Genomic DNA, 23,599 nt, shown 5'->3' with positions numbered 1-23,599 from the left:
GGCATCACCAGCGCGCCGCCGGGCGCATTTGCCAAGCCTGCCGGCACAGCGCCAGTACGCAGCGCCAGGGCTGCATTCGCCACAGAACCCGGCAGGGGAACCGGCATCTGCCCGGGGCCGAAATGCCCCCGCGCCGCCAGCACCAAGCCGGCTGCCGGGCCACCGGAAAGTCCAGACCCCATCTGGGGTCTCGGGGGATGGACTTCCGGCCCAGCCACGCACGGACAGGAGAGCCTGCACGAAAGGACCTCCATCCGCTGCCGGATTCCAGCCACCTCAACCAGTAAATCATGAAGAACTGCAAGCGGAGGAGTTTCCGCCGTGCTCGGCACGGACGCTGTGTCCGCCGAGCCGTGGGGGAGTTGGGTCGGCCCCGCTCCCGCGGGAGTGCCAATCAAAGCTCCCGCGGCGGAAGCACTGCCCGCCGGCGGCTTCTTTTCCGGCCCCCGCGCTGCCAGAATGGCGGCCAGGTCCGGAAGTGGCCCGCGACCGCCCCGGGAAGTCGCCCTGACTGCCGGGCACCAGCCACAGCCGCCGGCTGAGCCGGCGCCTGCTCGCACAGCGCCAGCGCCACACCGGCCCCGTCCGCGCTGGCTGCAACCGGCCGTAAACCGGACGCCGCCGTCCCGGGGTCGAACGGGGCGCCAAGCCCTCCCGTCGGAGGCGCCTCTTCCGGTCCCTGCGCAGCCAGAATGGCGGCAGGTCCCGAAAGCCGCCCCGCGAGGGGATCGGCCGCCTCCGCGGCTGCCGCAGCCCGGGGCTGAACCGCCGCCGCGCCGTCTGGGCTCGGGAAAATGCTCGGTTCCCCCAAACCAGCCGCCGCGCGCGTGGGAACCCCCGCGGCAGCCGAAACCACCGGCAGATCCGGAACCGGATCCCCCGCAGCCGCAAGCTGCTGGCACGCAGCCAAGGTGGGCAGCAGCGGATCCCGGTCCGCGGCAGCACCCCCCACGTCCGCCCCGCCAGCCCCCGCCGCGCACCCCGGCTGCCCACGGGGGAGGGGCACTCATTCTGCGGGGGAGGTGGGGGGTGTTTCTGAGGCTGCGCATGCCGCGGTTGCAGAGGGGGAGGAACCTTCGCGGTGGCCGTGTCAGAGCCGGTCTGCGGTCCCCCTGTCTTCATCATCTCGGCTAGCTGTTCTGTCGGATGGACATAAGAGCGCCTCGGGAGGTCAGTTGGAGAAACATACTGAGGTCTCGCGGCTGCATCCGCTGCCAGGGATGGGACTTCAGCATCTGTCTGGGTCGGCGCGTCCTTCACGCACCGCCCCACGAGCAGGGGTTCCAGGCCCGTGCAACCCTCGAGCTGCGACTCATAAAGCGCCTGTCCCCTCAATGCGTCCCAAATGTCTCTCCAAACCCCATGGAAGCGGACTGTAGTCCTGTCTCCAAGCATCATCTCCGTGGCCAGGGCCTGGCCGACATTGAACCAAAAATCACAGCTCAGTGCCACGTCCCAAATGTCCCGGGCCACGTTGTTGCAAAACCATGAATAAAGATTTTAGTAGTAGTCATGCTAAGGCTTGGAGGGATCAGTAGGCCTGAGTGTAAACAGTGTTGTGTAGCGAAGTTGCCAGTAGCGATCAAAAGGATCAATAGAGCATACTGATGAGGGTAGAAAGACTTGTCTAAGGAATGTAGCTATAGAACAGTTTGTTTATTTAAGTAATCTGCTAAGTGGAGTGTGTGACTTATCTAATAGGGTGTAGTAGATTAATGATGATAAAGAATGTTCAGTTAACGAAAAACAAAGTCACAATGTAATCATAAATCAGGTAGATGTGTCTAGAAATCAAATTCGTTAAGATGAAGCAATTTGGAAAGAAAACATATATATACTCAGTGATTTTGTAGCAGGTGGGGCTCTGACTTTGGACATTAGTCCTCAGGTCCCCAGGGCCCTCAATAAAGCACCGCATAAAATAACTTCGGTTGTTTTGTGTTTCCTCGGTTCGGGCAACAACGTGGCCCTCGACCCATTGCAACAAGGCCCGAGCGACCCGCGGCGTCTGATCGGCCGCAGGGTCATCCCCAGAGTCCTCCAGAAAAGCCCGCAAGAGTTCATCCGCAGGGAGGGGGGGGTCCATATCCGCATCAAGATCAGCCATGCCTAACGGCAGGCGGGGGAGGGGGGGGGGGTCGGGGCCGGGCAAACCGCGTACCTGTCGCTGCACGCAGTACACGTCGATGGTCACCAGATGTCGCTGTTGACCCGCTAGCAGTGAGAAGAAGATCGGTCTTCAGTGTGGCAAAAAATGTCTGTTTTTATTAATTAATTTCAACTTATATAGACTTTCAAAGGTCACTCAGATTGGTCGGTTCAAAACCTTCCCCCAGGCCGATTGGCCAGGCTTGAATTGTTCATATCATCCAAACTTTATCTTTGTTTATAAAACACAGGAAGAAGAGAGAAAATTTCTCATGGGAAAGGTCTGTGCTCGCCACACCGTTTCACCTAACAAACCTCAAAGACAAGGGTGCTGCAAAAAGCCAAACTGAAAAAAAAACCCTAGAAAAGAACCTATCAGGCTTTCCAGCTTTCCCTGAGGATAAAAAGCCCAAGGGATAATAGTCTTCAGCTGTATTCAGACGGGATGTACCATAATTAATGCTCCTCTACATCCTTCCTTGCACGCACAAATACCACCTGCATTTTGTACAAAACACCTTAATTTTGTACCAAGGCCCTCTCAAAAGACTGAAAACCTGCTGCCAAAGCTGCTCTTAAGGGAAAATGCTGATATAGACAAATTCACAAGCTGGCATTTTTAGGAATATAATATTGAACATTTATTAGGAGAACAAAGACTTACAGCCGGGCGGGAGTAGCTGGTTTGCCTTATTCTCAGTCCCGCGCCCTATTCATTTTAATATGCACTTAAGTACTTTCTGTAACTGTTACATATTCATTAAGTCCAAAAAAACTATTTACACTTCAGTCATCCCTCCTTCTTCGCTCTATGCCCCTGTCCACCAGGCCGGCGACATCTTGGTCTTCTGGTTTGTCTCAGGGATGAAAGCTGAAGTCTTCTATGACCCTAATTCAAATTGTAGCTCACACTCTTCTCAGGGAGGTGTGACTGTAAATAACAGATTTCCTGGGATGCATGAGGTCTGTTTCTTTTTATTCCTTCAGGGTGTCTTGATCTCTGGCTTTGTGGCTTATCAGTTTAAAAGACATCTATTACCATGTATTTCTTACCACATTTCTAGCATACTACAACTATTACATAGTTCATAATTCACTCTAACTTTGTTTCTACTTAACTATATTTTATCTAAGTGCTACTTTATGCAGTACCTTATCACTTATAAATGCTAAATTCATATATGCAAAAGCCAACATTCACTATCCACTCATTTATCACAGTGCCATGCTCCAGGGCATCCAGCAGGAGTGCCTCCTTAGCTGTGCCGGGCGGGCATGCAGCCCCTCGTGAGGGGAGAAAGGGCAGGTGTCGATGCAGACATCTCTACTGAGGGAAGAGGCTGAGGCGTATGTGGTGAAATGCCCCCTTTAGGCCCGGCTCGCCACCTTCATCCAGCCCGGAGGAGTCTGTCGCTGTGCCCAGCTGGGAGAGGGGCAGAAAATGCTAGAGGAGCCCCCGGGCAGAGCCGGAGCCGGGAACAGGCAAAGACAAGCAGAAACAGTCCCAAACACCTCCACCGCTCTCTTGCCAGAAGGAAGTAAAAGTATCCTCGCCGCACCCCTCTTCCGCTGAGGTGATGTCACCATGAGCGCCTCCTGATTGGCTCGGAGGGAGTAGGTGACCTCGCGGCGTGACGTCAGGATGTCGTTGGGGAGGTGAGGTGGAGGGTAGGTAGACAACATGGCGTCTCCTGGTTGAGGGGCTGGGGGCGGTGATACGGTACGCGTTTCGTACGGGCGGGTGGTGGGCAGTAACCGCTGGGACAGCCGGAACCGCCAGGTGCCGCGCAGGTAACGAGCGGGCCGGTAAGAAATGGGAATGCAGATGCTGGTCTGGGTGGCGGGTGCAGCCGGACGCTCCTCGGGCCCTCCGCCCCGCTGCCGGGTTAAATATCGCTTCCGCTTCTCCTTGTCTGGGGCGAGGGACTGTCCGCGCTCCCACTGTGATTCAGCTGATGTGACGTGCCGGCGGGGCGGCTGCAGAGCCGCTGGCCTCTCAGGGGCGGGGGTTCGCATGTTGGGGACTGCTCCCCCGGCTGTGGAGGGGAGCGAGCCTGTGAGCGCAGCCTTACTGCATGGCCTTGCTCCGCCTTCACAGCCTCTCGGTACTGCTTTTGAAAGTACCGTTTAATGGAGGTGCTGTACTAGCTATGGGGAAGGGAATGAGACTGAGATGGTATGTGTGGTAACGACATATCAAAGTTGGACAGATTTCTTCAAGGCTGTGTGCAGGATGCTGTTACGTTGCAGTGCCACAACTGTACTGACTTCAGGGTTTTGTACATGCAGAGCTGTGATTCAAAAGTGTCAGTGATACTTTGCATCACCATTGTAATTGGGTGGTTTAAACTTTTTAGACTGTCCTGGTTTCAGCTGGGATGGAGTTAATTTTTTTCTCAGTAGCTGGTACAGTGCTGTGTTTTGGATTCAGTATGAGAATAATGCTGATAACACACTGATGGTTTGGTTGTTGCTGAGCAGTGCTTACTCTGAGTCAAGGGCTTTTCAGTGTTTCAGGCTCTGCCAGTGGGCGGGTGCACAAGAAGCTAGGAGGGACCATAGCCAAGACAGCTGATCTGAACTGGCCAAAGGGATATTCCATACCACAGAATGTCATGCTCAGTATATAAACTGGGGGAGTCGTCTGGGAGCCACTAATTGCTGTTCGGGGACCAGCTGGACATGGGTCTGTGGGTGGTGAGCAATTGAATTGTGCATCACTTGTTTCTTTTGGGTTTTATTCCCCTTTCTCTTTTTCATCATCATTATTGTTATTATCATTGTTATAATACTTGAAACTTCAAAGGGAAAACCAAGGAAATCTTAGGTATAAGATATGTGAATGAATAAATATTTGTTTCTCTTAAGTGAATTAAACTTCAATTTTTAGACCATTGTAAGAGTACACTGATTAGGTGGGAGACTTACTGTATAGTTTATGTTGATGGATAAAAAAAATAATGATAAAAAATCATCAAAACCACGTGGAAGAGTTCCATCTCCATTGTTTACATGGTGTTTTGCAGTGCCTGGTACTTATCCTAGAGACAAAATTCTCTAACAGAATAGGAGTCAGGTTTCTGGACCAATCCAGCAGACTACATCTAATTCTATCACACTGGCAGCCAGAGCTGTTTTGGCTGGTGCTGGTGGCAAAAGTGCTTTAATGCCACAGAAGTCATCATCTTAGTCGTTCTCCTTTTTATATGTATAAGCCTATGATTTTTGTGTTGTTTCCACAAACTTTGGGGATTGATAATTCAGGACATTCAATATTGTTGTCAATTTCCAGTCCATATCATAAGTTTTTGACATCAACCTGTTTTTGTATTTTACACTTGGTGTTGGGTTGAATATTTTGATAAATTAATCTGTGAGAAATTTAGTTTTATTTATTAGACAAAACTGCTATCCAAACTTCTCTGGCATTTTGTTTCTAACATAATCACTCCCAGTCTTTTCAATCATAAATTCCAAAGCTTCAGCTGTCATTTTACAAGGATGCCTAAAGGCATGACTATTTATTTAAAATTGATCTGTGCAATTCAGATCAATGTCAGTGTAAAGAAGGTCTAATGGAGCTGTAATTAAAAAGCTCTGGAAGAGGTTTTTGAAAACTATTATTTGAAGAAAAGGCAAAGAAGGGTGAGCTCACAGTTGTGTGTTAGCTACTTAGGTAGGTAATCCTCTCTGGTATGCAAGTGCATTGCTTCATGCTTTGACCCCATGGCTTGGTTTGAATAACCTCATGTTCTGTGTTCCTAATGACCTTTTGCAGTCAGTATAGTCTTGTATGAGGTCTCTTAAGAGAAACTGAGCATTGGCCTTTTTCCCTCTCTTAAATGATCAGATTTATTTCAAATCCTTGCTTGCATAGGGAAGGCATTTTTTTTTAATGTTAAGAAATACTGTCTTTCCTGTGATTGGGAAATTTTGAAAGAACAGCCTCTAAGTCCAGAATTGATAATTGTGGGGTTTTGTTTGTTTGTTTTCCCTTTGTAAGGCTACAAGGTCTTTTTGGAATCCTTTAAGCTTGCAATGTACTTGAAACACAGAAGTATATCAAATGGGAAGCAGAATATAATTTCTCTGACTTTGGTTAAAATCTTTTCTAGAAGGGAAAGCAAATTGGTTCAAAATGCCATGTTGCATTAGTAGTGTTACAGTTTTTAACTAATTGAGTTAAAATGGAAATTCTGAGCTTATGTTTTCTCAACTGCATTTTGTGTCGGAAATTCTTACACCAGAGTAACATTTTAAGTGGGCATATCAGAACATGAGTCCTATACAAGAAGTAGTCAGTTCTTCAGCTGGAAGATGGTCTGAATATACTTAAGCTACTTAGCTCTTGGTAGATGTTTTCATGGAAGCTAGTAAAGAGTTGTGAGCTCTTAGTCTGGTCTATGTTGCTGAAGATCAGCATTCATAATAACTATTTACTAGATTATGTGAAAGATTTGATTTAAGCCCTTTCCTAATGTATATGTTTGTGCTTGCACCATTTGGCATCTCTAGGCTAGCAGCAGATGAAGTCATGACTGAAATGACTGGTGAAGTTTGTTCCCTGAGTTTGTGAGGTTGGATTTCTAAGAGTATGTGTATGACCAGTTATGCTAAGTGTTAGTAGCATGCTTAATCTAGACATAGAGATTGTGCTTTTTTGTTTAACTTGATTTGCCTAATCAATTCTGAACTCTACATTAAAACTAGATTCCTAGTTTATAAACACTCTGTAAATTGTTAAAGCACTGTTAAATATTTGATTCATTCATAGTAGCATGAAGTCTTATGCTAATTAAGTTGAAGTAGTTAAATTTGTTCATAATTACTAGATGCTTTCCATCTGATTATTTTAAACTCTCAGAACTGATAGGCATTTGCTATTCAAGACTTTAGATATAGGAAAATAGTAGTTAAAAGCAGTTGCTCTGCTCGTCAAATATAGGACTTGTTTCACTACTGCATTGTGAGATTATTATAGCCCTCACTACTGGTACAAGTACTGAATCATATTTTCTTGCTTTTTTTTTTTCCTAGAATGTAGGAATTGTACAGCATATTTATATTTTCTGCTATGGTTTATCATGCAAATGTCTGTCTTGCTGCTATTGTATTTCAAGGAGGGGGAAGTGGTCTAGTTTACCACTCTGTCCTGGTTTCAGCTGGGATAGAGTTCTTTTTTTCTTAGTAGCTGGTTCAGTGCTGTGCTTTGGATTCAGTATGGGAATAATGCTGATAACACACTGATGGTTTGGCTGTTGCTGAGCAGGGCTTACCCTGAGTCAAGGGCTTTTCAGTGTCTCATGCTCTGCCAGGGTGGAGCTGCACAAAGAGCTGGGAGGGAGCACAGCTGAGACAGCTGATCTGAACTGGCCAAAGGGATGTTCCATTCCTTAGATCATCATGCCCAGTATATAAACTGGGGAAATGTACTGTGTTTGCATGGCCAAGCTTTGGTAGCTGGGGGGCTACAGGGGTGGTTTCTGTGAGAAGATTCCAGAAGCTTCCTCCATGTCTGGCAGAGCCAATCCCTAGCGGCTCCAAAGACAGATGTGCCGCTGGCCAAGGCTGTGATGCCTTAAAAGCTGGTAAAAATAAGAGGCAGACACAGCAGTATAGGAATAAAAGGGTATTACCTTGGTTTTAATAGGATCCCAGGTGCACCCTCGTCAAAGGTGGAATCACGCCAAGGAGCACGCCCGTGTACAACATGTAAACAATTTTATGGACCTCACAAATTAGCATATCTACCTAAAATCCTCCAATAAGAAACTTAACCAATGAAATAATTATCCCCCTATTTTAATTATCCCCCCCCAAATGAGGCTACAGTCTAGTTTACAAAAACATGTTCCAGAGAGGAGGCCCCATCCAAGGTTGGAGCTTCTAGTTTTGAGATAGTAGGGATGTTTCGTTTTCTCCAGAGAACCCCCGAACTAGACTAAATATCAGAGTACAATGGTTATAGACATGTAGGGCTAAGGTACAGGGAGTGAAAGGTACAGGGAAAGGGAAAGGGTATAAAAATGTATAAAAGGATATAAAAAGGGTATAAAGAGAAAAGACAAAAACCATCAGGCATCAGCTGGCCCAATTAAAAATGGTGGTAAAACCTCTGTGATAACATATTTAAGAAGAAAGGAAAAAAAGTGATTGTGCAGTTGTAATTACAACCAGAGAAGAGTGGGGTGAGAACATGTGAGAGGAACAACTCTGCAGACACCAAGGTCAGTGGAGAAGGAGGGAGAGGAGGTGCTCTGGGCATTGGAGCCAAGATTCCTCTGCAGCCTGTGGTGAAGACCATGGTGAAGCAGGCTTTTCCTCTGCAGCTCATGGAGATTCATGGGGATGCAGAGATTCATCTGCAGCCCCTGGAGGAGCCCCACACCAGAACAAGGTGGATGCCTGAGAGTAGGCTGTGGCCCTATGGGAGGCCCGTGGAGAGAGGGGCCCATGCTGGAGCAGCCTGTCCTTGATGGACTGACCCCATGGCAGAGTGATCCATGCTGCAGCACTCTGGGGAGGACTTGTCTGTGGGATGGGCTCACGTTGGAGAAGTTAATGGAAAACTGTCTCACATGGGAGGGACCCCATGTTGGAGTAGAGGAAGGACTCCTCTCCCTGAGCAGTAGGAGAAATAATGGGTGATGAACTGACCATAACCCCCATTCCCGTCTCCCTGTGCTGCTGAGGGAGGAGGTAGAGCTGGAAATGAAGGAGGGGTAGGGGGAAGGTGTTTTTAAGGGTTTATTTTACTTCTCATTATCCTGCTCTGATTTTGTTAGCAATAAATTCAATTAATATCTCTAATTAGGGCCTGTTTTGCCCGTGATGGTATTTGGGGAGTGATCTCTCCTGGTCCCTATCTCAGCTCATGAACCCTTCATTCTATTTTCTCTCCCCTGTCCTGGTGTGGAGGGGAGTGGAACAGCAACTTTGATGGGTGCCTGGCATCCAGCCAGGGTCAACCCACTACAGGGAGTTACCCAAAAGGGGGCCGATTGATGTTCGGGGATGGGCTGTGTATCAGTCATTTTTCTTGGAGTTTATCTTTCACTTTCTTCCCCCTTTTTATTAATATTATTATAATTTTAAACTTTACCTTTTTTTTTTAGTTATTAAACTGTTCTTAACCCATGATTTTTACCTTTTTTTTTTTTTCTATTTCCTCTCCCTTTCCCACTAGGGTGGGGTGGAAGTGAGCAAGAAGATGTGTGGTACTCTTGTTGCCAGTTGGGGTTAAACCATGACACCCTTTTCTTGGTGGTGATGTAGCTTCTATATTAGTGAAGCTGATCTCGAGGCCAAAAAAAGATGTAAACTCTTTTTTCTTTTCTGCTTATCTGTCTAGATGATATTTAAATAACTTGGGTAGCAGTCAATAGTAGGAACTACACTAAACCCACATCTGTTCTTGGAATTGGCAGAACCTGTGTTATGTCCTTATATGTGTTTGGAAGTCAGGCCAGCCTTAGATGTTAGTTGCAGATGCTTTTCTCTTGTGACAGGGCTCTCTTTTTTGAAAGGGTCCATTTTAAAAAGGTCACCCATTTGCTGCAACAGTTAAATGTGAATTTAGAATAGGTGCATCTTCTAGACTTGTTTGACACATCAGTCTCTGGCCCAAGAAAAAGCTTGCACTGATCTGCCTTGACCACAGGGCTGTCTATAAGTAATTTTTTATTTTCTTATGGTCTTGCCTGTGAAACCTGTAGTTCTAGAGGCTTGTGTGGTGTAAAAGCTTCAGCTTCATTGGAAACTTATATGGCTGGTAAGTCATTCAGTGGTTGAAAAACTGGTGCATTAGTGTACTATGTTTTCTCACCCTTGTAGTGTTTTCCCTTATTTTTGGGTGAAATGTATGGTAAATGAATTTATGTCCCAAATATACAGTCAGGATCTTGAAGAAGGAATAGAGCTGTCCATTATCCATTAAGAGCCTTAAATCCTTAACCAGCCCAAATAGTATGTGCTTTTAGCAAGTGCAGTGTCTTTAATCACACAATATGCTGAGTTGGAAGGGACCCGCAAGGATCATTGAATCCACCTCCTGGCCCTGCACAGGACCATCCCTGAGAGTTATACCCTGTGCCCGAGAGTATCGTCCAAACACTTCTTCAAGTCTGTCAGGCTTGGTGCTGTGACCACTGCCCTGGGGAGCCTGTTCCAATGCCCAACCACCCTCTGGGTGAAGAACCTCTTTCTAATATCCCACCTAAACCTTCCCTGACACAACATTAGGCCATTCCCTTGGGTCCTGTTACTGGGTACCAGAGAGAAGAGATCAGTGTCAGCCCCTTCTCTCCCCCTCATGAGGAAGTTGTAGATTACAATGAGGTCTCCCCTCAGCTGCTCCTCATACAGCTTCCTCTCAAGGCCCTTCGCCATCTTCACAGCCCTCCTTTGGATGCTCTCTAATAGTTTAATATCTTTCTTATATTGTGGTGGCCAAAACTACTCATGATATTCAAGGGAGGCCACGCCAGTGCAGAGCAGAGCAGGACAATCCCCTCCCTTGACCAGCTGGTTATGCTGGGCCTGATGCACCCCAGGACACAGTTGGCCCTCTTCACTACCAGGGCACTGCTGACTCATATTCAACTTTCTGTCGACCAGGGCCCCCAGGTCCCTTTCTGTGGCACTGCTTTCCAGCATCTCATTCCCCAATCTGTCCATACATCCAGGATTGTTCCATCCCAGGTGCAGAATCTGGCACTTTCCCTTGTTGATCTTCATATGGTTGGTGATTGCCCAGCCCTCTAATTTGTCGAGGTCTCTCTGCAAGGCCTCTCTGCCTTCGAGGGAGTCAACAGCTCCTCCCACTTTTGTATCATCTACGAACTTGCTTAGTATCCCTTCCAGTCCTGTGTCCAAGTCATTTATGAAGATGTTGAAGAGTACAAGGCCTAAAATGGAGCCCTGTGGAACCCCACTAGTGATAGGTCACTAGTCTGATGTCACCCCATTCACTATAACCCTTTGCACCTGACCTGTGAGCCAGTTGCTCACCCATCACGTGATGTGTTTATCCAGCTGTGTGCTGGACATTTTGTCCAGAAGGATCCTGTGAGAGACAGTATGACCAAAGTGGGACATAACATGAAGATAGCTGCATAACTACAGGTGTATAATGTTAATGTAAATGAATCCATATGGAACAACAGAGTGAGAGATGCCATGCTTCTCTGAGAGTGTATGGAAGGGCTGCCTTCTGCTTTAACTTCCCATTGACTGATATATACTGAAGCAGAAGGTCTAGTTGCCCATTATGTCATGCTAAGCAATGGCACCATTTGAAGAATCAATTTCTCCTAATGTTTGTCACTGCTAGGAAGATGCTATCCAACATCTGCATGTAAAGCCCTATATATGGATGTTATTGCCATCGCTAGAGTGTTGTCTTGTAATCCAATAATGTGATCTGCATGCAGACCTACTCTTCAGGGGCTCTTTTCTCCATGTCTTTCCTACTCGCATATTCTGGAAATGTTTTTAAAAGCGCTGTTTTATTGCATCCTGTCCTTCTGCTCCTCAATCATTGCACCAGAAATAACTGAATTCATTTGATGTTATGGACTGTCCTTCAAATTTAGATCTCTTGTTACAGTTGCTTGGATTTTTGATCCATGGAGTGTGTATGCCACAGAGATCTCATCCCTTCCTCCCTTCACTGTTGTCAGTGTAACCCCTGCTCTGCATTTGGTTAAGTGTAGGGTGACCACTTGTACTTATATCCCATAAGATGAAGACATGTCATTAAATTTGTTTTAACCAGAAAATATTGAAAATTGAGTGGAAACTTCCTACCAGCATTTGCTTCAAGGAGGGTCTGGTTTGTTCTTGTTGATCTTGAAATAAACCAAGAACCTTAATGTACTTTATCTCCTGGATTGCAGTAGATGTATTTAAAACTTGTTTTTTCTGTCAAGACTGGTCACAGTGATGTTTGGGGTTTTTATCTGCAGGAGGTGTAGTTGCAATGTGTCAAATATAGTTGTACATTCACTTTATCCAAAGAGCTATTATCAGTGGCTCAATACCACTGTGCCTTATGAAAGGGAAGTATCTCCATGCAGATGACTCTGTTTGCAGAATTGTAAGAGGTACAAAGCAGAAGCAGTTGCTGCAGATTTTGGGGTGATGTCATCCATTTGGAGACTGCAATAAATGAAAACAGAATCTGTTTTGTTCTGTAGTAGACTATGATCAGCTTTTTACTGTCAGTCTTAGAGACCTCAATTGTGTAGCAATAATGGAATGCTTACATAGGTGGGAAGCTTTGATAGAACCTTGAGTTTTGTTTTATCTTAGCAACAGGCACTGTCTACTTCTGGTTTTGTTGTATATACAGCAAACAGAATTGTTAAGCATTGCACACAGTAACACTAGAACAGGCTGCCAGCCACATTTCATCATCTCCTTTCCAAAAAACTTTTAATTAAAATAGTGTCTTGCAACTAATCAGATTTGATAGGCTATTCAGGGACCACTGTTACAAGGATCTTGCTGTTGCTCTGTCTTGTACTATATACAGAATGCTGATGTTTGTTTTAGCCTTCCACTTGTACTGAAACAAGCAGTTATAGTAAAAACTTAAACCACTGTCTAAATCTGAAATACCTGTGGTGCATTAGAAATCAATCACTTGAATCAAACTGCTTTTCACTGTTTTTCAGTGTGCAATCAGTAGTAGTTCATGAATGTAATATAGGCAGCAAAAATTATTCTAAGTTGGGGGTTTTTTTGTATTTTTGTAGTTTTCAGAGTGAATGGTGCATTCTCAGTTGTGTGTTCTTAGGCTACACAATGTGCATTAGCAGGCAAAATGGAAATTGCAAGATTTTTTTCTCTGAAAATCATAGATGTGCTAAATTGATTATAGTTGATAACTTGAGGCGTTTCAATTTCCTCTGACCCATAATAAGTACTTTTCTTATTTTTCTGAAGGTGGGAGTTACTTCAGAAAATTTATGTGGTCTGGAATCTAGGCACACACCCCAAAATGAAGGATATAGCAACAAAAGACCAATTCTTTTCGACAAATAGTTAAATTGGCTTGAGTTATCACTGAAAAAGCGGTTTCAGGTACCATTAGCAATAGGATGCTTCCAATTTGACCAGTCAGAGCTCTTTCAGAAGTAAAGGAATGTAGATATAAACTTCAGGGAAAACACCAGTAGAAGGAACATCAAAATAAAATGATAATTGAAAAATACCCCAACTTCCTAGCAGCTTCTCATGGTAGTAAATTTTTTTCCTCATCTGTTGATGAGACTCTCCCTTTGGTATTGCTTGCCTGCACCGTCACACTTCCCTGTGTTCTCCTTGTTGTCTGGCAGCACAGGTAAATAGTCATTCAGGTTTAAGTGGTGACATGTTAGGTGGGCTTTCTTGGTTACCTGTGTTGTCCCTTCAAGCCTTTCCAACTTGTCATCTCTTTGTGCCAGTTGTTTCTGCCATCAGTTTTGTCTTGTCACTGCTCTGTTTCTGCATCTGTATTATTTTTTGTTGTTGTGGTTGTTTCCCTGTATGTGTCCCCCTCCTCCCCTTCTATCATCATCACTCTGAGATCCTTTGCTCTCATCTTGAGCTCTGCAATGCTGTGTTCCTCTGACTGGCTGGTTTTAAAAATGTTGCCCTGTTGACTCAGTGTTAAGTGAAAAATGAACATACAGGAAGGGAAGAGGTTGCCTTGGTGGCTGCTGACATTAAAGTTGCTTATAACTTTAGGTGCTTGTAGTCCCAATCTCTTCTTCAGAGAATTAGCCAGAACCAAGAATGAGGCTAAGGATGTAAGGATGTCTACATTTTTAGAAAAGAGCTTGTAGGTGGCTGTAAGAAAACCTTGTAGTACTATGCAACTAACTTTTTTCCCTAGACCAGGAAAGGTGTTTTATGTTCTTTGTCAATTTAAAGCATGCAGTAAAGCATCAGACCAAAATTTGTTCCCCTATGTGCCATTCCCACAGATGCCCTTCAGTATCCTGTTCTGGACTTTGTTTTCCAAAGGCAACAGTGATAGGGCTGCAGTCTTCCATTAGCTCATTTGGAGTAAGGCTTTGGGAGCAAGTCCTTTAAATTTCTAAAAGAGCAATAACAAATGTAAACAAACCTTTACTGCACAGTGTAGCAGCTTTGACTAAAGCAAATATAGTTCAGACCCAGAAGCATAGTAGAAACATCAGTAACTTTTTAACTGGCTGCAAATATTTTTTTTCTTTTTCCCTCCAAGCCAGCAAGACAGAGCAACAGCAAGATGCTTGTAACAGTGGTCTCTGAATAGCCTATCAAATCTGATTAGTTTCAAGGCACTATTTTAACTAAAAGTTTTTTGGAAAGTTGATGAAATGTGGCTGGCAGCCTGTTCTAGTGTTACTGTGTGCGGTGCTTAATTCTGACAGTGCCTTCTGCAGTAATGGTATCTTAATAAGTGCATACTCACAGTGCATCAGGAAGAGCTAGCTATAGTGTGATATAAACTCAAATGCTACCTGAATCTACAGTGTGACTATTTCTCTGGAAATGGTGCATTTCATTATTAGTTTGCTATTGATTTGCCTTAGCTAGTTCTGTAGTTAAAATAAGGTGTTGCATATGGCAGAGGAATCATTTTTCCCATTGTACCTTAAACTTAATGCAGGTGCCTGGTCTGCACTAGGATTTTACTATAAGATTGCCAACAAAAGCAAGGTATTTATTGTAGCGTTAGGGAGCAAAGCAACGATCTCCTTAGGTGGTGTTCAGAAAATCTCTTTTTAACAGGAAAACAAGCCTTTTTATACCCTCCAATTGGCAGGCTAGGCATGGGTTGGCTGCATGCCTGTCAACCACGCGCCTTCCCATCCAACCACCATACAGTGTCCACGCGTCTCGCTGACCAATCACTGCCTCTTAGCAGGAGGTGTTCCTTCATGAGCAAGAGTGTAACAAGGTCTTAAAAGTAAGGCTTTTATCTTTCTCCCACAACTTACTGTTTATGTGAGATATTTTAATACTGAGGATTGATTCAAAGGAATCTACTCCACAGTGAGGTACTGTAAAGTAAAGCACAATTTTATTGGCCCAGCTGGGGAGCATGCAGGGGTTAACACTTCAATGTGCATCCCACCATGCTCATTTTGCAAAGGTTATTTATATGTTTATAAATTCAGCATCTGCCCTAGTTTCGTTCATTTATCTATAGGTACAGTCTTGAAGGGTTGGGTTCTTACATAACTTGTAGCTTCTTTATCTTAGGGTTACAGACACGGCACGCTATACATTTATTCCACGCTTATTTGCTAATACAGACACTTAATTTTACTAATAAACACTTTGTTGCTATATTAATTATACTTCACCTATAGTTGTGTATTGATTATGTTCCTGTTTTCTATTACATGTAGAAATGGCATTTTTCTACTCTTTTGTGATGGCTTTTTTCTCATTTGTCACTAAAGTAGCTTCCATCCCCTACAGCAGTCAGTCTGCTTCTCCCTTATCGCTTAGCCCATGGAAGGGGGGGGGGCGGCTAGGTTTTGGTTTTGCAAAAAAGTAGTTAGTCATGCTTACTAATTTTCCTAGGTGGCAATATAGATGTATTTATTATTCTATTACTACAAGCTGTAGGGCACTGGTTGTTATCTCCTGCTATGACTCATCCCTGATAACGGGGGATGGCCATCAAGAACCCACCGCATGACTCATAGACATCTCATCCTATTGTGAGATGCTCCGCCCAGGAGGGAGGAGCTAAGCATTCCCACCTGGATATAACCTGGGCTCTTGAACTGCACAAGCAGCCCCTGTCTACTGGATTCCCAGAGGACAAGAGCTATCACTGGACCTTCAGGTGGAGACCAGACCTTCCACAGCATCACCGCTTCAACCTAATTACTTCACTTAGACTGCTACCACCATCCTGACTAACAGGGTATCAGGTTGTATCTGACTTTGTCAGTGGTTTTTTTCTTGTATTATTGCACTTATTTTTAATTTTCCTATTAAATTATAATTCTGACTTGCAATCTCCCACTGGTTTGTTTTCAAACTAATACATATTTTGGCGCCCAATGTAGGGCACAACCTGAGGAAAAATCAGAAATATAATTCTTTATTACAGAAATCTATTCACCATGATGCTCAGCTTGTCTATATGGGTACTGTACCTAGCTCTCTATATTTTTCCGCACATGGGAAACTATCTGCCTGTTGTATTGCTCCTGTTGCGACCAGGGAATGGCATGAGAATTGCTTTATTGGTTTATTATGCCTATTGCATGATAACCTGCAAGGCGATGAATGCCATTTGGAATATATACTCAATTTTGTCTGCCTGTCCTATTCTGAGCTGCTACATCTGGGACCTCCTCAGCAATTGCACCCAGCCCCTGGGGGTAGGAGGGGAGAGGGGTTTCTTCCAGCATTTCAGGCCAGGCACAGCTGTTTTTGACAATATTGAGTTCCATCTGGATGTTAAGGATGGCATAATCTTCTTGTCCATTCTGTTTTCTTTTTTCTTTGTCCGGCACCATGTACATCATGCTTAGGAACAGAACAATACTTGGTGTGTTATAGCATCTTCTTGAGGAGGAGGAGAAACAAAGCAAGTCAGCAGGTACCACATCCACGCAAACTGCCACCAAGAGAAAAAGAACCAAAAGAGCAGTTGACATCTCCACACAGACCATCACCGAACCACAACAGCCGAAGCCAGTAGCAGTTGCCCCCATCCAGAAAAAGAATTCAAAGAGCAAATCAGTCCGCATAGTGACTGATGAGGATGCAGCAGGACCATCGCACCCAGCAGAAGAGACGGAGGCGGAGATCATCACTTGCTCTCTATCCCTGGGGGAGCTGCGGGACCTACGGAGGGAATTCACCCGTCAGACGAACGAATCCATCCTGACCTGGCTGCTCCGCATCTGGGACGCCACAGCTAACGACGCCATTCTGGACAGAAGTGAGGCCAGGCAGCTGGGATCCCTGTCCTGGGATGTGGTCATTGACCAGGGGATTGGGAGAACCCAGGAAACTCTCAGCCTCTGGCGGCGACTGTTGGTGAGTGTATGGGACAGGTATCTTTGCAAAGAAGACCTCCAGATGTACCAAGGAAAATGGAGCACAATGGAACAAGGTCTCCGATGCCTGAGGGAATTGGCTGTGCTAGAGATCATTTTCTTGGAAAACGAGAGATTCCCTAAGAGCACAGATGGTGTCCAGTGCAGTTCACAGATGTGGCTGAGATTTGCACGGCTCGGACCAGAGATATACTCTCGTTACCTGACGACACTGCAGTGAACAGGAGAGGACAAGGTGGGCACGTTGGTCAACAAACTGAGAATTTACGAGGACACTGTCACTGCCCCACTACGTGCCCATGTGTCATCGGTAGAAACAAACCTGGCCGAGCAAGTCCGGAGCTTGATTGAAGAGGGCCACCAGAAACTGAGGAAAGAGCTTAAAGAAGAAATTTACCATGCCTCGCCAGAACCAACGAGAGCCTCTGTCATCAGGAGCAGACGTTCCCCAGCCAGGGAAAGAAGACTCCGTGAGGTAACCTCTGGTTTTTCCTACAGGAGCATGGAGAAAACATGAGAAAGTGGGATAGGAAACCCACCTCCTCCTTAGCAGCCCAGGTACGCGAATTGAAAGGAGAAACATCTACCTCAGGAGGCTTGTCTAGGTTCCACACTGCTCTTGTCTCTTGTGGACAGAACCCCAGACGGTATAAGAATGATAATATGACTGATCCCCTTGAAGGGACCTCAGGAACACATTTACAGGAGGAGAGCAACGTGTACCACGACCAGGATTAGAGTGGCCCTGCCTCTAGCCAGGTAGAGGAAAGGGATAATCAGATCTATTGGACTGTGTGGATCCGATGGCCTGGCACGTCTGACCCACAAAGATATACGGCTTTGGTTGATACGGGCGCTCAATGCACTCTGATGCCATCCAGGTATGTAGGGATGGAATCCATTACTATTTCTGGGGTGACAGGAGGATCCCAGCAGCTGACTGTACTGGAAGCTGAAGTGAGTTTAACTGGGAACGAGTGGCAGAAACACCTCATCATGACTGGTCCAGAGGCCCCATGCATCCTCGGCATAGACTGTCTCAGGAGTGGATATTTCAAAGACCCAAAGGGACATCGCTGGGCTTTTGGGATAGCAGCCATAGAGACGGAAGACATAAGACAACTAAATGCCCTGCCTGCTCTCTCACACAACCCGTCTGCCGTAGTACTACTGAGAGTTTAAAAACAACGGGTACCAATCGCTACAGCAACAGTGCACCACCGGCAATACTGCACCGACAGAGACTCTGTGGCCCCCATCCATAAGATGATTTGTGAACTGGAGAGCCAAGGGGTGGTCAGCAAGGCCCGTTCACCCTTTAAGAGCCCTATACAGCCTGTGCGTAAGTCCAGTGAAGAATAGAGACTGACAGTGGATTACCGTGGCCTGAATGAAGTCACACCACCACTGAGTGCTGCTGTACTGAACATGCTGGAACTTCAGTATGAGCTGGAATCCAAGGCAGCAAAGTGGTATGCGACCATCGATATTGCCAATGCATTTTTTTCCATCCCTCTGGCAGGAGAGTGCAGACCTCAGTTTGCTTTCACCTGGAGGGGCGTGCAGTACACCTGGAACCGACTGCCCCAGGGGTGGAAGCACAGTCCCACCACCTGCCATGGACTGATCCAGGCTGCACTGGAAAAGGGTGAGGCTCCGGAACATTTGCAGTACATCAATTACGTCATTGTTTGGGGGGACACAGCAACGGAAGTATTTGGGAAAGGAAAGAAAATCATCCAGATTCTTCTGGAAGTCGGTTTTGCCATCAAGAAGAGCAAAGTCAAGGGACCTGCCAAAGAGATCCAGTTCCTAGGAGTGAAGTGGCAAGACGGACAGCGTCAGATGCCTACCGAGGTCATCAATAAGATCACCGTGATGTCTCAACCGACCAGCAAAAAGGAGATGCAAGCTTTCCTAGGTGCCATAGGCTTTTGGAGAATGCACATCCCTAAGTACCACCAGATCGTGAATCCTCTCTACCTCATAACCCACAAGAAGAATGATTTTCACTGGGGCCCTGCAGCAGTGCAAAACCGAGAGGCAGCTCTCCCCTGCTGCGGGGGGAGGGCTGCCCCAGAACCGGAACACGCAGGATGGTTTCTCCTTGGCCACGAGCTGTGGGACTGGTCAGACGCGGTCCTTGTAAAAGCGTCGCAGGTTTAGAAAGGCAGCTGTTTGGTTCCTGGTCTCCATGGTGTTTTTATTGTGGAAAACAGGGGAGGAGTGGGGAGACTGAGGAGGAGGAAGGGAAGAAAAGGGAGGGTACAGGTTCCATACGAGCCCAGAACCAAAGAGGCCCGTTCCGGATCTTACTGGGGTTTTTATCTCTAGGGATGGGAGGCGGTCCTGACTCACATCCAGTCAGAAGGGGTCAGGGGGGCGGGGTCAGGGGGGCGGGGTCAGGGACAGGAAGGACACACGTTACAACAGGGCCCTGAACAGCAGCAAGCCTTCGCCCATATCAAACAAGAGATTGCTCATGCAGTAGCTCTTGGCCCAGTCAGGACGGGACCAGAGGTAAAGAATGTGCTGTACTCTGCAGCCGGGAGCCATGGTCTGTCCTGGAGCCTTTGGCAGAAGGTGCCTGGTGAGACTTGGGGTCGTCCACTGGGATTCTGGAGCTGAAGTTACAGAGGGTCCGAAGCCAACTACACTCCCGCCGAGAAGGAAATCTTGGCAGCCTATGAAGAAGTCCAAGTCGCCTCAGAGGTAATTGGCACAGAAGCACAACTCCTCCTGGCACCCCGACTGCTGGTGCTGGGGTGAATTTTTAAAGGAAAGCTTCCCTCTACCCACTATGCCACTGACGCCACATGGAGCAAATGGATTGCCCTCATTACACAGCGCGCCCGTATTGGAAACCTGAATTGCCCTGGAATTCTGGAAATTATAACAAACTGGCCTGGAGGTGAGACTTTTGGATTATCTTCAGAAGAAGAGGAGGAGCGAGTAACATGTGCCGAGGAAGCGCCCCCATATAACGAGCTGCCGGAGAGTGAAAGATGTTACACCCTCTTCACTGATGGTTCCTGCCGAATTGTAGGCAGAAATGGAAAGCTGCTGTATGGAGTCCCACACGACGAGTTGCACAATCTACCTATGGACAAGGTGGATCGAGTCAGGTCGTGGAGCTTAAAGCCATCCAGCTGGCTTTTGATATTGCTGAATGAGAGAAATGGCCAAGGCTCTATCTCTACACTGACTCCTGGATGGTAGCCAATGTGCTGTGGGGATGGTTGGATCGCTGGAGGAAGGCCAACTGGCAGCGTAGAGGAAAACCCATCTGGGCTGCTGAGATTTGGCAGGACATCGCTGCCCGGGCAGAGAAGCTGACCATGAAAGTTCAACATGTGGATGCACATGTACCTAAGAGTTGGGCTAATGAAGAGCATCGTAACAATGAGCAAATGGATCGAGCTGCCAAGGTGGAAGTATCACAGGAAGATTTGGACTAGCAGCAAAAAGGAGAATTATTTCTAGCTCCTTGGGCCCACAATGCCTTTGGTCATCAAGGGAGAGATGCAACATACAGATGGGCTCATGACTGAGGGGTGGACTTGACCATGGACAGTATCTCAGAGGTCATCCACAGCTGCGAGACCTGCGCTGCAATCAAACAGGCCAAGCGGGTGAAGCCTCTGTGGTACGGTAGATGATGGTCAAAGTATAGGTATGGAGAAGCATGGCAAGTTGACTATATCACCCTTCCCCAAACCCGCCAAGGAAAGCGCTACGTGTTGACCATGGTGGAAGCAACCACCGGATGGTTGGAGACCTACCCTGTGCCTCATGCTACTGCTCGGAACACCATCTTGGGCCTGGAAAAGCAAGTCCTGTGGAGACATGGCACCCCTTAGAGAATCGAGTCACAACGGGACCCATTTCAAGAACGGCCTCATAAGCACCTGGGCTAAAGAACACGGAATTGAATGGATATTCCATATCCCCTATCCTGCACCAGCTGCCGGGAAAGTTGAACAGTGCAATGGACTACTTAAGGCAACTTTGAAGGCACTTGGCAGGGGACCTTCAAAAATTGGGAACTGAACTTAGCAAAGGCCACCTGGATGGTCAACACAAGAGGCTCCATCAATCGAGCTGGTCCTGCCCAGTCCAAACCTTTGCACACAGTGGACGGAGATAAAGACCCTGTGGTACACATGAGAGGTATTTTAGGAAAGACTGTTTGGATTAGTCCCACCTCAGGCAAAGGCAAACCCATCCATGGGGTTATTTTTGCCCAAGGACCTAGTTACACTCGGTGGGTAATGCAGGCAGATGGGGAAACCCGTTGTGTACCACAAGGAGACCTAATCATAAGTGAGAACTGTGTGTAAGGTTTTTTCATTATACATACATATATACACATATATATACATATATATATATATATGTAGAAATTAGGTGATGATGTAGATGGTAATAGAATAAGGGGTGGATAATGTCCTAGGTTGCAATATAGATGTATTTAGTATTCTATTACCACAAGCTGTGGGGCACTGGTTGTTATCTCCTGCTATGACTCACCCCTGATAACAGTTAATGGGCTATCAAGAACCCACTGCATGACTCATGGAATTATCTCATCCTATTGTGAGATGCTCCACCCAGGAGGGAGGAGCTAAGCATTCCCACCTGGATATAACCTGGGCTCTTGAACTGCACAAGCAGCCCCTGTCTACTGGATTCCCAGAGGACAAGAGCTATCACTGGACCTTCAGGTGGAGACCAGACCTTCCACAGCATCACCGCTTCAACCTAATTACTTCACTTAGACTGCTACCACCATCCTGGCTAACAGGGTATCAAGTTATATCTGACTCTGTCAGTGTTTTTTTTCTTGTATTATTGCATTTATTTTTAATTTTCCTATTAAATTATAATCCTGACTTGTGATGTCCCACTAGTTTGTTTTCAAACTAATACACTAGCTCTCATTCCTTTTTTATCATCCTAATGCCTTCCGGTGTTAGGCCTCTTTGGTTTATGAAAACACTTTTATCTTTGCAGAAGCAGTTGTGGTTAAGCGTAGCAGCTAGCACTTAATGTTTATTAATCTATACTTTATACTATGTTGCTGGTATATTGAGGTGCTTATGTTAAAAGGGTCCTGTGTTTCAAGTTCTCCCTTCTCTTATAACTTTTGTGAATTCCTTTGTGATTGTGATGTTATCCATACTTGAGATGTTAAAGTCCGTATTTTACACCACATGTATAGGTTTACGACCGTAAGGGCTATTAACGAGATACGGCGGGAGGGAAAACTCACGGCACTCTCAATATGAGATATAAAGTAAGCTCCATTTTATTTCACCAAACGAGAGACTTATATACTGTTACAGACATTTCTAATTATAGATACACACACACACCTGCAGCTGTTCTCACACATTCAGGGATCCTCCTGCTAACTCCCTTATTCCTTTCTCATAACACTTCTGACTCCTAATCTTTCTCATGGCATTCTTCCCACAGAACATTCTCAGGCCAACAAACCACTGCAGCTTGTCGGAATTTTACTGAGGCCTGATCATGTTAAAGCCTTGCTCAGGCTTATTTAGTTAGCATGAGTTTTGCTGGAAAACTGCGTTTTCCAACAGGCTATGGTTGATAGTAACAAATTAAAATTGGGTGGATCAAGAAATTTAACAGCTGTGTTGTTGTGGGTGATTGAGTTCATCCGAGAAAAATGTCCCACCAGTGGTGTTCTCTTGTTTTTCCAATGGAATCTACTATTTCTTTGATTCATTCCTGATCATGTTTGACAGTCAGTATTGCTCTTTGACCGGTTTCTTTAATACATATTGCCATAGCGTCCAGGTCTGGATGTTGCAGCATCTGTCTAAGATACTATTGTCCATCCCAATTTTTACAGTTGGGACTTCATAGTAGGATATGTACTGGTCTTGCACAAGTTGATATGTGGTAATAGGGGTACTGTAATTAAAGTCACATCCTACTATCTTTGTAAAATTTCAAACACAAAAATTGGTATGATTAGTAGGTTCAACACAGTCATCTATAGTTACATCTGGGCAGTTAGTTGGAACACATGCACACCCATTTCTTAAATAATATGCCTGGGACTTACTTTTCCCATAAGGGAACATTTCAAAGGTACATGTGCTATCTTGTGTGTCCAAACATAAGTCTTCTGTCTCCAGCACTGCCTTTTCACAAATAAATCCCAGGTGATTATGGGGAATGCACCTTTCAGTACTTACAGTTTGCCAATTTTTAGTTTTGTTGTTGTATTTCCCCCAGACGTTATGTCCTATAGGCCCGATTATTGTTTGGTTATGTTCGGCTCCCAAAGCAGCAAAAGGAAAAATGCTGGTGACAGAAGCATTCTGTATGGTTAGAACATAAGCTGTAATGTTTTCACTATG

At 45.8% G+C, this 23,599-nt stretch overlaps 1 protein-coding gene and 1 long non-coding RNA gene across 4 annotated transcripts in view; both read left to right on the top strand.

Annotated features, from left to right (window-relative positions):
• Positions 1–23,599, top strand: part of LOC146425541 (uncharacterized) — a 384,874-nt gene that overhangs the window by 164,744 nt on the left and 196,531 nt on the right. The gene's annotated exons all lie outside the window — the stretch shown is intronic.
• The window catches only part of LOC146425545 (ubiquitin-associated protein 1-like), a 97,354-nt gene continuing 75,722 nt past the window's right edge, over positions 1,968–23,599 (top strand). Inside the window, exon 1 of one of the 3 annotated variants that reach the window (XM_085041628.1) lies at positions 1,968–3,804. The gene's annotated coding sequence lies outside the window, so the exon portion shown is untranslated. Of the gene's footprint in view, positions 3,817–3,844; positions 3,940–23,599 lie in introns of those variants that run through there. The other 2 variants (XM_085041626.1, XM_085041625.1) reach the window with 2 other exon arrangements.

The sequence above is a fragment of the Lichenostomus cassidix genome, chromosome W (assembly GCF_008360975.1).
Source record: "Lichenostomus cassidix isolate B80296 chromosome W, HeHo_3.0, whole genome shotgun sequence".
NCBI classification, from domain to species: Eukaryota; Metazoa; Chordata; class Aves; order Passeriformes; family Meliphagidae; genus Lichenostomus; species Lichenostomus cassidix.
This window is presented reverse-complemented; position numbering and strand designations above follow the sequence as displayed.